At 38.6% G+C, this 13,917-nt stretch overlaps 1 protein-coding gene across 2 annotated transcripts in view; it reads right to left on the bottom strand.

Moving 5' to 3' along the window:
* Positions 1-13,917, bottom strand: part of RHOJ (ras homolog family member J) — an 82,936-nt gene that overhangs the window by 52,110 nt on the left and 16,909 nt on the right. The gene's annotated exons all lie outside the window — the stretch shown is intronic.

Raw genomic sequence — 13,917 nt, 5'->3', positions numbered from 1 at the left:
CCATATCTTTTTTTTTCCTCTGAGATCAATCAACCTGCAAGTATTTTATATTGTTGCTGTAACAGGGTTTGCAGGAATTAAGCTATAATTCCTAAAGGAATGGGGAAGATTTCTGTCCAAACTGCTCCATGTAACAACTAATAGAGTAATATTTCATGCCAAAAAGTACTTAATGGTTTTGATGACAGTAATAAATAAATACATTAGAAAAGAATGGGATCTTTACTCTCTATCTTTTAAACACAAGGAAACTTAGACTATTCCAGAAAGAAAGTATATTCTCTTATTAAGACTCTTTATGTTCTTGTGTGATCATGAGTCACCTCCCAGCCTTCGCTTCTTTCTATGAACCAAATCCAACTCCTTTAGGGTTTTGTCATGAGCCTTATTTTCAATAATATAAATTATTCAACTTATCACTCCACCATATTCACAGAGTATTTAATGTATAGAATAAAATGTAAAAGGCCATGACAATTTATAAAGGCAGCGCAGGTGAGGGCCATTGCCCCTGAGGGCTGGAAGTAGTGGGATTCAGAGAGCCACAAAGGTTTCTATTTCAGTTTTTCAGAATTTCATCTCTGGTCTTTTAGCCTGGAGTTGACTTGCAGGATGACCCTTTCCACTGCCCTTAAGTCCAGAAAATGTAACACATGGATTGGTGAAGAACCTTCTGTTTCTCTTCCTCTGCTCATCTTGAGAGAAGTCGGCTTTCATGTAATTTTGTCCTGCAGGTAGATAGCTGTGACCATCACAGAATTACAGCCCATGCATCCTGACACGACTCTCTTAACCCCTGAAAATGCAGAAGAAACTCCTGACAGGGGCAGTTGGTCAGTCATGTCAGGGTCTGACAACTAAATGGGTGATTCTGGTCAAAGCAACTTTCAGAAACAACTTGAGGCCATTTTAATTTCCCAAAGATATCAGTAAAAATATTTGAACTGCTGACTTCTAATGTTCTAGAATGACCCAAGACCACAATGGGTCTATGAGGCCCACCTGAAGTCTCTCCGGTAATAAGGGTCAAATTTGTTGGATGAGCTCTCATTTCAATTTCCACTTTAAAATGATTTGTTGTTCATTCAAATAAGCTATGTTTAGCAGTATTTAATGATGTAGAAAGGTCACCGTATGGGTTTGGGCCCTCGTTCACCCAGTACCTAGCCTAGGGTATGATAAGGCAGTGTGGTTTTACCATTATGAGCGTGGGTATGGGATGTCAGCTCTGCTTACTGGCTCATAGATGATACAACTGGGCACATTTCTTAATTGTCTTGCATTGTTCTCATCTCCAGAAATGGAGAAATCACAGTTGCCTCCCAGGATCACCATGAAGATGTACTGATAAATAAAAAAGTTCTCCTCCTGAAGCGTGAATGGTGTACCATCAATTCCATGCTGACTGTGTTATTGTCCTAAGCATGACTATATGTACACAGCTTGAGACTTTCTCCGACCCTGATTTTTGGAAAGCTAACTTTAACCACCATGGTGATGACATCTGTTGCTTTAACTAATTTTTTTTTTTTGAAGATTTTATTTATTTATTAGACAGAGATCACAAGTAGGCAGAGAGGCAGACAGAGAGAGAGAGAGGAAGGCAAGCAGGCTCCCAGCCAAGCAGGGAGCCCGATGCAGGGCTCGATCCCGATCCCAGGACCCTGGGATCACCTGAGCCTAATGCAGAGGCTTTAACCCACTGAGCTACCCAGGCGCCCTGCTTTAACTAATTTAACTAATTTTACAACTCTAAACATGGCCTAGTCTGACCTGAGTGAAACAAAGACACAAGCAAGCCAAGTATAGGAGCTACCTTTCATACCTCTAAGATGAGTCTGACTTCAGCTTTCTGAATAGACCTGAATTCTGTATCCACCCATCTCCATCCCCCATTCCCCATCTCTCACTTAGGAGTTACCAAGAAAAAAATTTTTCCATGAAAGATTTGCTAAGTTAGGCCATGATCTGCTGGTGGAAACCAAGGCCAAGAGGAGAACCCATTATACGAACTCTAAAGTGTGTTGAATGTGGTCTGAATCTTGGCAGTGCTTGGCAGCAGGGCAAAGCCAGGCTTACATGGCAAGGAGAATGCCTCTGACAACCTAAGTTGTACTTGCTAAAGAATGAGAAGCACATGAGAGATCCCTTGATCTCACTGTGCTGAGCTAACAAGACCAGGTGTGATGGAGATGGTCCGATGATACACATCAATTAATTCAGCCTCACCTTCAGATACAGTGGAATTTCATAATAAAATCGGACTTAAAAAATGAGTACCTAAATTTTCAACAGCATTTCTCAATTCTAGTTCTTTTTTTCTCTATATTTAGATACTATTTGGAAAACGGAACAAGAAATTACCCTTTGAAGCCATGACTAAACGGAAACCTAAGGAGTGTTATTGGAGTTTTTGACTAATAGCTAGTAGATTGCTGTGTCCCACACCACTGTCCTGCTGTTGGCCTAAGGGAGACCAGGAGGATTTCAGAAATCATACTGACTGTCAAGAGCAGATGTATTTTAATATTTAAAATTAAATTTTCCAGGGATTGGTATTGATCTGACTGATATTGAATACCAGGGAGTGGTACTGAAGTATTCATACTGTTTCAAGTACTGTGTAGTGCACTTGGAAATGAAAGACAATTATCTTTTTATGTTTGCAAGTTTTTTCTCATGGGATAAATTGAGCTGGTTAATGTTTTGTCAAATCATGCTTTCTAGGCTATGTCATTTTTTTTCCTGCTAGCATCAAGCTCTTTTTTAACATTTGAGAAACTGATTTTTTTTTTCTCTTGCTCTTTTCTCTTATTTCTATAGGCAAACTATATCTCATAAAGTATCCTTTTTTTTTGTCAGCTCAGGATCAGTTGACATAACGTTTTCCATAGTGTGTGTGTGTTTAAATTCTTTGTAAAAAGTGAGAATTCTGGGGCCTTCAATGCTTCTTGGCCCCAAGAGAACATTCCATGCCACATACAGACATTGGAAAGAATATCCCAAAAGGCATTTAGTTGGAGCATTTACCATCGTGGTTCACATAGCAGATTTTGTTGACAAGACTTTGTTCAAATCAAAGGGACCATGCCAAGTGATTCACGACCCCTGTAGACTCTCCTAGATCCTTCAGCCTTTCTTGGAACTTGCTAGTCATTTAAGAGACTTTCTGGAGCCAGGGTAGGGAGATTGGGTGTAGAAGGGGAGACATGATATATGTAGAAAAATGCAGAAACAACTTAAAGTCTTTGTGAGAACTGCATTTAGCTTCAGAACATTGAAATAATGAAATTTATTTATAAAGGAGAATTTCTTCCATGTGTCCCATATGACTTTTTTTTCCCTGGGAAATATCCATCCAAGCAAAAAAATTATTTGTTAAAAAAAGTAATGAATTTGCATTTTGACATTTCCTCTCTGGGAGAAAATAATGCTAACTCCAGGTTTGGAAAGTTCTAGAGTAGGATTAATTAATTGAATCTTCTGATTTAAATACAATTCCAGAGTTAATCAGAAACAGGCGCTACCATCTCTGTATCAGTTCCAATAGCAAATTTATATTTATTTTTTATATTTTAAAAAAGATTTTATTTGACAGAGACACAGTGAGATAGGGAACACAAACATGGGGAGTCAGAGAGGGAGAAGCAGGCTTCCCACCAAGCAGGGAGCCCAATGTGGGGCTCGATTTGGGGCTCAATGCAGGGCTTAATCCCAGGACTCTGGGATCATGATCTGAGCCGAAGGCAGACTCCTAATGACTCAGCCACCCAGGCACCCCCGACTTATGTTTAACTGAACTTACTATCTCAATTTGAAAAAATGTATTGGCAGCGCAGGGCACAACTACGATTAAAAAAAAACAAAAACAACTTTCTTCAAAGTGGATTTTATCCTGATTTTTTGTTTTGAAAAATTGGAAACATACAGAGAAGTTGAAAGAATGATAAGAACACACTCCCCCTCCAGCCTAGATTCAATAATGTGAATGTTTTACTGTGTATGCTATCTCCATGTTTATGATGCATACAGGTTTTCTCCCTGAACCCCCTGAATTGCAGACATATGGGTGACATTTGACTCATAAGCACTTTAGTAAAAATAAGGACATCTCTTCCCAAACCACAATTCTGTTATTGTATGTAAGAAAATTAACATTAATTTCATAATTAATATAAATTATTGCATATTAAAATGTCCTTCATTGCCCACAACATATCTTCAGTAGCTTTTTAAAAAATTTTTTTGAAGTCAGGTTCCAATCAGGTTAAAACACAGTTTAATCAAGAACAGTCTCTCCTTTTTTCCTCCCTACATTGCTTTTCTTTCTTTCTTTCTTTTACTCCAGACCAGTTTGCCTATGGAATGTATCATATTTGAAACTACTAATAGTTTTGGGGTGCCTGGGTGGCTCAGTGAGTTAAAGCCTCTGCCTTCGGTTCAGGTCATGATCCCAGGGTCCTGGGATTGAGCCCCACATCGGGCTCTCTGCTCGGCAGGGAGCCTACTTCCTCCTCTCTCTCTGCCTGCCTCTCTGCCTACTTGTGATCTCTGTCTGTCAAATAAATAAATAAAATATTAAAAAAAAGAAACTGCTAATAGTTTTGATATTCCTTCTGATCATTTAGAATCACAAAAACAGCAGTCCAAGAACTTAGTTTAATGTATTGGTAAATAAGAGTTACCAAAAAGCTCTTATGTTAGTATAGAAGCCTTGGGAGATTTAGATTAGACAGAGTAAATTTGGCAGGAAACAAAATAGTATTTTGGGATCACAATGTTTCTAAGTTTACTGGTTTTTAAATATTCTAAAGTCAAAAGAGAGGGAAATGATCTCTTTAGCGGGCCAGCATTCTTCAGCGGATATGTTTAGCAAATGGCGGAGAATGGCGGTTTGCAGCTCACAGGAGAAATTGCCGTTAGAGAAAACGAAGTTGATGGTGTAACAGTGTGGCTTGGGAACTGTGGGCACAGGAGACTTCACATTTCCTTCCACATGTACAAGTTTATATATGTTTTTAAGAAAAGATACATGCGGGAAGTGAAATGTGAGAAAACCATCTTCTTTTTATGGTTTATTTAGTCTCTTCACATATGGAAGTATATATAATTATAAGTGTGTATACGCACTGCATATCTATATTGTTTAGATCTGAACAGCCAGAAAACAGCATTACTGTTACTAATACAAATAAAGTCTATCTCTTTAGAATCAGGTATTTTATATTGACGTGAAAGGGGGGTTCGTAAGTAATGTTGGCAACGTTCAAATAACCTCTTTAGTTTCCTTTTTTCATTTACTGATGGAATTATTTAGCACTTACAATGTACCAGGTAGTATACTTGAGGCAGGAATGCGAGATGAACAAAAGAACGTGATTCCTCTCCTTGAGGGATCCCAGTCTATGGGGAGGAGGCAGAAATGTACTAAGTTACAGCTGTACAAGACTTGGTATAATAAAGGGACATACAAGGTGCTATGTGCTTGACCCACAGCAGAAACTAAAAAAATATATTTTTAAAAAATAAATGGATGAATGAATGAAGGAATTATAGAGTAGGAATCATCTAGTGATTCCTAGAACTGAAGAAATAAAAGATTATAAGGAGGAGGTAGAGTTTAAGCTGTGTCTTAAAGGCTGTACAGGAGTTTTCGAGAAGACAAGGATGGTTGAACATACCAGGTGGCTTGTACAAACATGGGAGGAAGAGTTTGGGAAACATGCGTAGTTCCGTTGGTCTAATGTCAAGGTTCCCATAGAGTGGTGGTAGGGGTTGTGGTTGAAAAGTGGTCGGAGCACAGACAATGAAGAATAGACAACTCTATTCTAGAAATGGTCGGAGGCCAGTGAAGAATCTTGAGTAGAAAATTGATGTACTTGGATTTTCTTTTTTAAACCTTTCTGATGGCGGCAGAGAATGAACTGAAGGAGGAAAGAAAGCGCTGATTAAGAAGCTCTTATAATAATCCCCGGAAAAGACAATGAATGAGTCAGTGACAGGAGGAACAGAGATGAGGACAGACTGAAGAGTATTTTGGCCTAGTAGTCAGTTGTTACTGTAGTTATTAGACAGGACTCTGCATATGCATTTAGTAACTGAGGACTTTGATAAATTTTTATAAGAGTTAGAAAGGAAAATGTCTCATGTTATTTTAGTCTTTAGCTATTATCCAGTTTCTGTTAAACTTTTACAAGCAAAGAGATCTTCCCTTTTCTTTCCAGTCCTGATTATTTTTACAGCTTTTAATATCGAGATATAATTCACATACCACATAATTTATCCATTCAAAGTGTACAGTTCTGTGGTTTTTTAGTATAATCACAGTTGTACAGCTATCACCACAATCAATTTGAATGATTTTCATCACTCCCGAAAGAAACCTTGTATCCGTTAGCAGTCACTCCCCATTCACTCATTTCTTCAGTCCCTGGAAACCACTAATTTACTTTCTGTCCCTGTGGAGTGCCTTCGCTGGGCACTCTGTAAAACAAAATCCTACAGTATGTTTTGTGATTGGCTATGACCTTCAGTTTTGCTCACCATTAGAGCCAGGGAATTGGGAGGAGAATAAGAAATAGAGAAATCCTTTGAGAATCTGAGTTCAGACTGTATAGTCCAGACAAGAGATAGTTGTTCAGAGCTCTGTAAGAGGCCAGAGAGAGACAAAAAAAAAATTTTTTTTCAGTAATGATGCTACTTCTAAATTGTCATTAAAATACATAATAATATTTCCATGCATTAAACATTTGTTAGATGCTTTATGTACATAGCTCATCTATTCCTTACAACATATTTATGAAGTAGTATTTCACTTTTTTACAGGGAAAGAAATTAAGGATTGGGCAAGAGGTTACCTATTTTGTATCTCACTTTGTATGAGCTCCAAAGCCATGCTCTCAATCACTGTTGGAGAAGATGAAGCACACTGTTTTTTAAAAATTTCCAGGTAAATTTTTCATTCCTTTTTTATATGCCACTTTTCATGATCTTTACATTTTCCTCGACTTGGAATAGCTCACCTGTCCTTTGGCTACTGGCCTCACGTTTTGAAGCTTTAGGAAAACACATTAGAGGAATGAATAAAGAGGTTGTAGCATACACACACACACACACACACACACAAAATGAATATTACTCAGTCATAACAAATAGTATCTTGCCATTTGTGACAACATGGATGGATTTAGAGGGTATTATACTTGGTGAAATAAGTCAAACAGAGAAAGACAAGTGTAATATGATTTCACTTATATGTGGAATCTAATAAACAAAACAAATGAACAAACAAAAAGTGGGAGGTACAGGCTTCTAGATATGGAATGAATAGGTCACAGGGATAAAAGGTACAGCATAAGGAATATAGTTAAAGGTGTGTAATAGTGTATGGTGACAGACGGTAGCTATGCTTGTGGTGGGCACGACATACTATATGGATTTCTCAGATCATTATGGTGTACTCCTGACAGTAATGTGATATTCTATGTTGGCTATACTTCAATTAAAAAAGAAAATAATAGCAACCAAATATACTATCTAAATTTTTAAAAATAAGCACAATGGGCATAGTGTATCACAGAAGCATAAAACTTCAATAGAGGACTATGGTATAAATATTGCAACAAACAAGAAAAAAGAAAACACACATAAAAATATGTCTTTCTTAAGAGATGGTAGGACTAAGAATCTCCCAATTTCCCCATCCTTAGATGGCGTTGGGAGAAAGCTCCATTGTGAAAGTGGGTCAGGGTGGTTTCTGTTTAATCACTCAGCCAAATGAATAAGACCCCCTACTTGAAAAATACAGGTATTTATATAATGCTTATGATTACAGAAATCACATTTTATTTATTATTTCTTCTCAGTGTTTTGTGAGAAACATGATAATATGATTCAACATTAAACCAACTCTGGTTTATTGTTTGGATGTGGGCTGTGCCATGAAGACCCCATGGGGGTCAACTATGCATCAGCTGTCAGCTCTATATTCTAGCAAACCTCCTTGAGTGAAGTGGTTCTGAGAAATAGCTTGTCTTTATTTTCTTTCTTTCCTACTCCCCAGTACCCTAATTTACATTTCTCCCTTGTGCTGTTGTCTAAATCTCCCTTGAGATTATTATATCAGCCAAGTTTAGTTTTGGAAAGGTGAGATGGCTTTTCCCATCTTGAGTTTAAATTTAACAAGCATTGTGAAAATTAACCTTTTCAGGTATCAGAAGGGAGGAAGGTATGTGTGAATGCTGCAGAATGTAGGAATTTACTTGAGGTTGTCACTTAACGATTCTCTAGTTGAAGATGATTTGATGAGACCACAGTATGGGGGAGGATTTACCAAGGAAAATAAAATGCAGTTTTTGGAAGGACCCCAGAAAGTTGTTTCATGGGACCCACTGCCTCAGGCATCACAGTATCCTAGGCACTCAAGGACCATGAGTCTGTTCTCTTTATAAAGAGATCTTCATATATGTGACTTCATAAATCCTGTCCTTATTTCAATGTCTTGTGAACAAATCAGAGTATATTGAGTTAGTCTATGGAGACTTTGTGTTATTTACTCTTTCCTAAATGTTGGAAACTGACCATAGTCAGGGAAAATACAGTCTGTGAGGTCAGCTGTTATGGACAGACAAAGAAATTGGGACACATATCTCTCCCACATCAGCAAAAACAACAATAGCATTTATTCACCACTGATAAATATACTGACACATTGGCTCAGTTAATCTTCATATGTCCTAGATGAAGTAAGTCCCATTATATCTTTGTTTGACATATAAAGACACTATAGATTATAAATAACTTGGCCAAAACCAAAATGACCACAGAATGATAGAACTGTGTGTCTAATTTAGGTACGTTTGATCGAGAGCTCATCTTCTTTTGTTTTTAAGAGAATTGATTTATTTTTTAAATTTTTATTTATTTTTTAAAAGGACTTTATTTATTTATTTGTCAGAGAGAGAGAGAGAGAGTGCGCGAGCGAGTGCACAAGCAGGCAGAGTGGCAGGCAGAGGCTTAGAGAGAAGCAGGCTCCCCGCCCAGCAAGGAGCCTGATGCGGGACTCAATTCCAGGACCCTGGGATCATGACCCCGAGCCAAAGGCAGTGGCTCAACCGACCAAGCCACCCAGGTGTCCCTAAAAGAACTTATTTTTAAGTAACCTCTACACCCAAGGTGGGGCACAACCCTGAGATTGAGTTGCATGCTCCACTGTTGGAGCCAGCCAGGCATCCTGAAAACACATCTGCTTGTCCATTCTATATGTATATGCATCCATTCCTAACATGGCTATGCAACATAATGATATGGTTACATTTTGCAGAAGCATAGCTAGTTCTTTGCCCACATAACCAAAGAGAAGATAGTTCGAGCGTATCATGTTATAAAGAAAGTAATTTAAAAAAAAATATTTTATTTTTAAATTTTATTTTGAGAGAGAGTGCATGAGTCGGGGACAGGGCAGTTGGGAGAGAGAGAGAATCTTCAGTAAACTCTGTGCTGAGCGTGGAGCCCAACTTGGGACCTGATCCTAAGATGCTGAGATCATGACCTGAGCTGAAATCAAGAGTCGAACACTCAACTGACTGAGCCACCCAGGTACCCCTTAAGAAAGTAATTTTGATTTGACTAGCTGTTAATGTCACCCAGCAAGATGGTTGGGTTCACTGGATTATGGAACTGGTCAACTTCTCTGTGCCACACACTCTGCCTCATGATGGTAGAGGGACATATTTATAGAAGAAGGGGAGGAATTGACAATGGTTATCTTTAGAGGTTATCATACCATCAATTCCCTATTTTGCTGTTGTTATTAAATCAATTTTTGTTATTAATTTTTATAATGCTTTGTCAATCTCCATGAAGATGACCATACTATTTTTCTCCCTAGACCTATTGATGTGATGAATTTTATGTTTTTTTTTTTTTAAGATTTTATTTATTTATATGTCGGGGGTGGGGGGGAGAGAGAGCGCGTGCACACAAGTGGGGAGCGGCAGGCAGAGGGAGAAGCAGGCTCCTCACTGAGCAAGGAACCTGGTGCAGGACTTAGTCCCAAGATCCTGGGATCATGACCTGAGCCGAAGGCAGATGTTTAACTGACTAGGTCACTCAGTGTCCCTGATGAATTTTATGAATAGACTTTCTAATTTTGAACTATCCTTAAATACTTGGAATAAATCTCTCTTGAACATGTCTTTATCTGTATGATTCTTCATGAGATCCTTAGCTTCTGGGATCTGAACCACATCTATGGAGGCTTGTAAAACCCCCTGATTACTCTCTTTTTTGCACTTCTTTACATACATGGGATGTAGTTTTTTCTTTTTTTATCCTTAACACAGTGTAGTAGGGGTCCCCCTACTTAAAAAGCTTAAAAAGCATATTTTTGTTTGCAGTTTTGGGACTTGTTACCACTGGACGGTGTCTCCTCAGTTTGTTTCTACTTCCTTCCTTTGTTTCTTCAGTGAGTTCTGTCGTCCTGGTCATCCTTTTAAAAGTATTTTGGAATTTATGTCCAATTTTTACTGGAAACAGCTTATGTTTTTGTTTTCCATTTTTCTTTTGGATGAGTTTCAGGAAGAAGAGAAAACTGAAATCATGGTCATATCAGAAGCCCCGATAGGGAAACAGAAAATTTTTACAGAACTAAATATACAAGTATTAAATTGATTTTCACAAGCTCTCAATAGGCATTTTAGAGTTGAAATTAAGAAGTGAAAGGTTTCATTGTTTATGAAAATATGGATGAGATTATTTTAAGTTACTTTTTTAATCTTTTTTTCTTTGGTAGCAAATACAGCTCTCTGGTGGAAAGCTTGAGGCAATTTATATTGCTCCAATTTATATCAACTCCCAATTGTATCTTAAAAATGTATAAAATGTATAAATTATAGATGTATAAAATGTATAAATTATAGATGTTTAACTGATAAGGATTGTTTAAGTGACAGTTGGGTGCAATTGGGGAAAATGCTTTTCCTTGAAGATTAACCTCAATCACTTCCCAAATTGTGAGGGTCTGAAGAACAAGTCTGAGAGTTAGCAAGAGGCCTCCAGGGTGGAGGTACGGGAAAAGGAAATTTGCAAAATCGTCTTTAGGAGTCAGAGAATGCTAGGGAAATCAAGAAGGAGACAAATGCAGTTTTCCAAACAGCTAACTTTTGGAACCATCTGAGTAGGGACTAATTGCACTTATTAACTATTCTGCGATTTTGGTAGAGTAGGTCTGGATTTTTCACTAGGCAATAGATTTTTCGAGGTAAATTATCAACAGTAAACAGTACAATTACAATTATGTCTATAGAATAGAGTGTTTTAATATCCAAATGTTCTTAGTGTGAGTCTTTTTAAGGCCGTAAAAATGGATTTACATTCGATTAGAAACGATTCTTCTGGTGTCGGAGCTGGGTGATCTAGGCCGTGGAGACCCTCTCCCAGCCCCACCTTACACCTGCTGCTGAGATAATGCCCACAGTTCTTTTTTATTTATATAATTATTTATTTGACACAGAGAGATCACAAGTAGGCAGAGAGGAAGGCAGAGAGAGGAGGAAGCAGGCTCCCCACCGAGCAGAGAGCCCAATGCGGGACTCGATCCCAGGACCCTGAGATCACGACCTGAGCTGAAGGCAGAGGCCTAACCCACTGAGCCACCCAGGCGCCTGATAATGCCCACAGTTCTGAGGCTTTTCTACCCCTAAGGGTAACATGCAGGCTGTATGTACAAGTTACAGTATAGGAAGCAATACCACCGGTTCTGAGCCCTCTTATGGGCATTCACACATCCACATTGTGAACAAATGTATGAAGGGACAAATCAGGATTAAATGCGTTTTTAGAGATGCAGTCCTGGAGAAAGAGGATGTATGTGCTTTTATGCTTTCAGTGTACTTTCTGGCTAATTATATCTTATGTCATTCTACACTTGCGGAGCATTTAATAAATAAAGTGATTTATTGCTAGTAGAAAATAATAACATTTGATAGTATTTTCCAGCATACAAAATGCTTTCATGGACATTATACAATTTGTGATTTCTTGGGAATGTTTAGTTAATATAGATTAGTTGCTTGGGGACCCCTACTACACTGTGTTATCAAGAAGACAGGTTACTTCATGGATATCTGGTTTCAGTGCAATATTACATGTTAGAGAGAGTTATGGTGGTAATAAATTTACTCAAGATATTTTTAGAGGCTCTCATGGTGGAGTGAAATTGTATGATGAAAGGCGACTATAGACATTGCTAAGGAGCTTTTAAGGATAATACCATCTTTTCTTCTTCTGTTTAAGATTTTATTTATTTATTTGACAGAGAGAGAGAGTGAGAGAAAGCAGGGAGAGTGGCAGGCAGAGGGAGAGAGAGGGAGCCCGATATGTGGCTCAGTCCCAGGGCTCTGGGATCATGACCTGAGACAAAGGCAGATGCTTAAATATCTGAGCCATCTAGGTGCCCCTAATACCATCTTTTAAAAACAGACATGTTGAAGTTATCTTATAGAGACAAGATTGAAACCCAATCTGGAAAAGCAGAGCTGTGTAATGGGTACCTGAAGAATATGTTCATATATTTCCTTCTTTCTTTTTTCTACCAAGAGAGTTAGGGCTTCTCTATCTTTGTTTCTGTTTGTCTCTATCACACACACACACACACACACACACACAGATACACACATTCGGTATCAACACTGAGTTGGAGTGTACTTGTATTTCAGTCTTCCAGAGATGTCCATGAAATTCAAGGGCGGAATGCTCGTATTTAAAACGTTGCTTCCAGCCTTGAGCTGATAAAATTGGTATGAAAGTTAGTCTCTGACTACTTCACAACTTTCTCATGAAACTCTGCAGATAGTAACCTCCCAGTGAGGAAAACACGGACTTGTGGATGACAGAATGAGGCCTTTGAGCAATAATCAATTCACTAAATGTGCTCCCTCTCCTGTGCACCTCTGTGGATGACCTAAGATGATGGTAGAGTAGGCCAACTGATAAAAACGTCATGCATAAATATAGAGCATGGATGAAAATGAGACCAAAAAAAAAAAAAAAATCCGTAACTCAAAGGAAGAACTTCTGTCAATGCTGGGAGTTCATTGCAGAGACACGCCTGGGGACCTAGAGACAGACAGGCAGAGCCACAGGGGCTCTTTCTTAGACTAATAGGTCCTACTCTACCAGTAGTCTCTACGGTTGAGCGTAATTCCCTCCTTTTCCACTATACATAGCAGTGTGGGTAACACTTGGAGGAAGTGACCCCAACATCTTCACAAGCGGCTTTCAGCTTTGAATTCCATGAGTAACAACCTTAAGGTCCATTCATCTGCCCACAAGCCCCAAATTCTACTATTACTCATTCTTGGTACTTGTCATCAACAATGATAAGTGAGTTTAGAGCATTAGGGGTCCCTCTGTGTCCTTCCTTCTCTCCTCCTTAGCTCCTTTTTGTTCTCCAGATACACAGAGGTGAGGAGAGCAAGAAACAAAACCCATTTTGATGTGGTGTTCCTTGACTTTGTTCTCTTGCATTCAGACCCAACACAATACAGGGCTGCTCCCATTTTGAAGTAGGTCCATTCGCACTGAAATTGTCTCAGATTCTTTGAAGGGGGAGATGCTAAAACCACTTTGGAAATGGCACAGCAATCTCATTTTTAAACCTTTCATTTTATGGTTTAAAACAGTCATCTTTGGTGTCTATGATGATGTATGACGCACTTTTCATCACCAGGGCACCCATTGTGTTCCTGACCCCAGAAAAAGTGCCACATCCTTTCTTTGGTGTTGGAAATACAATCAGCATTTATAATCCAGTGCCTACTCTAAGCCCATGTATGATGGGGGAAAGAGCCTTTTGGCTTAGTAAGAGGTCCAGCCTGGCAGAAGGGAGAAAAGCAGTTATTTTAAGGGGAGTATTCA

The sequence above is a fragment of the Mustela lutreola genome, chromosome 7, assembly GCF_030435805.1.
Source record: "Mustela lutreola isolate mMusLut2 chromosome 7, mMusLut2.pri, whole genome shotgun sequence".
Classification (NCBI taxonomy): Eukaryota; Metazoa; Chordata; class Mammalia; order Carnivora; family Mustelidae; genus Mustela; species Mustela lutreola.
Note: the sequence above shows the minus strand (reverse complement) of the source record. Positions and strands in the feature narration are given on the sequence as shown.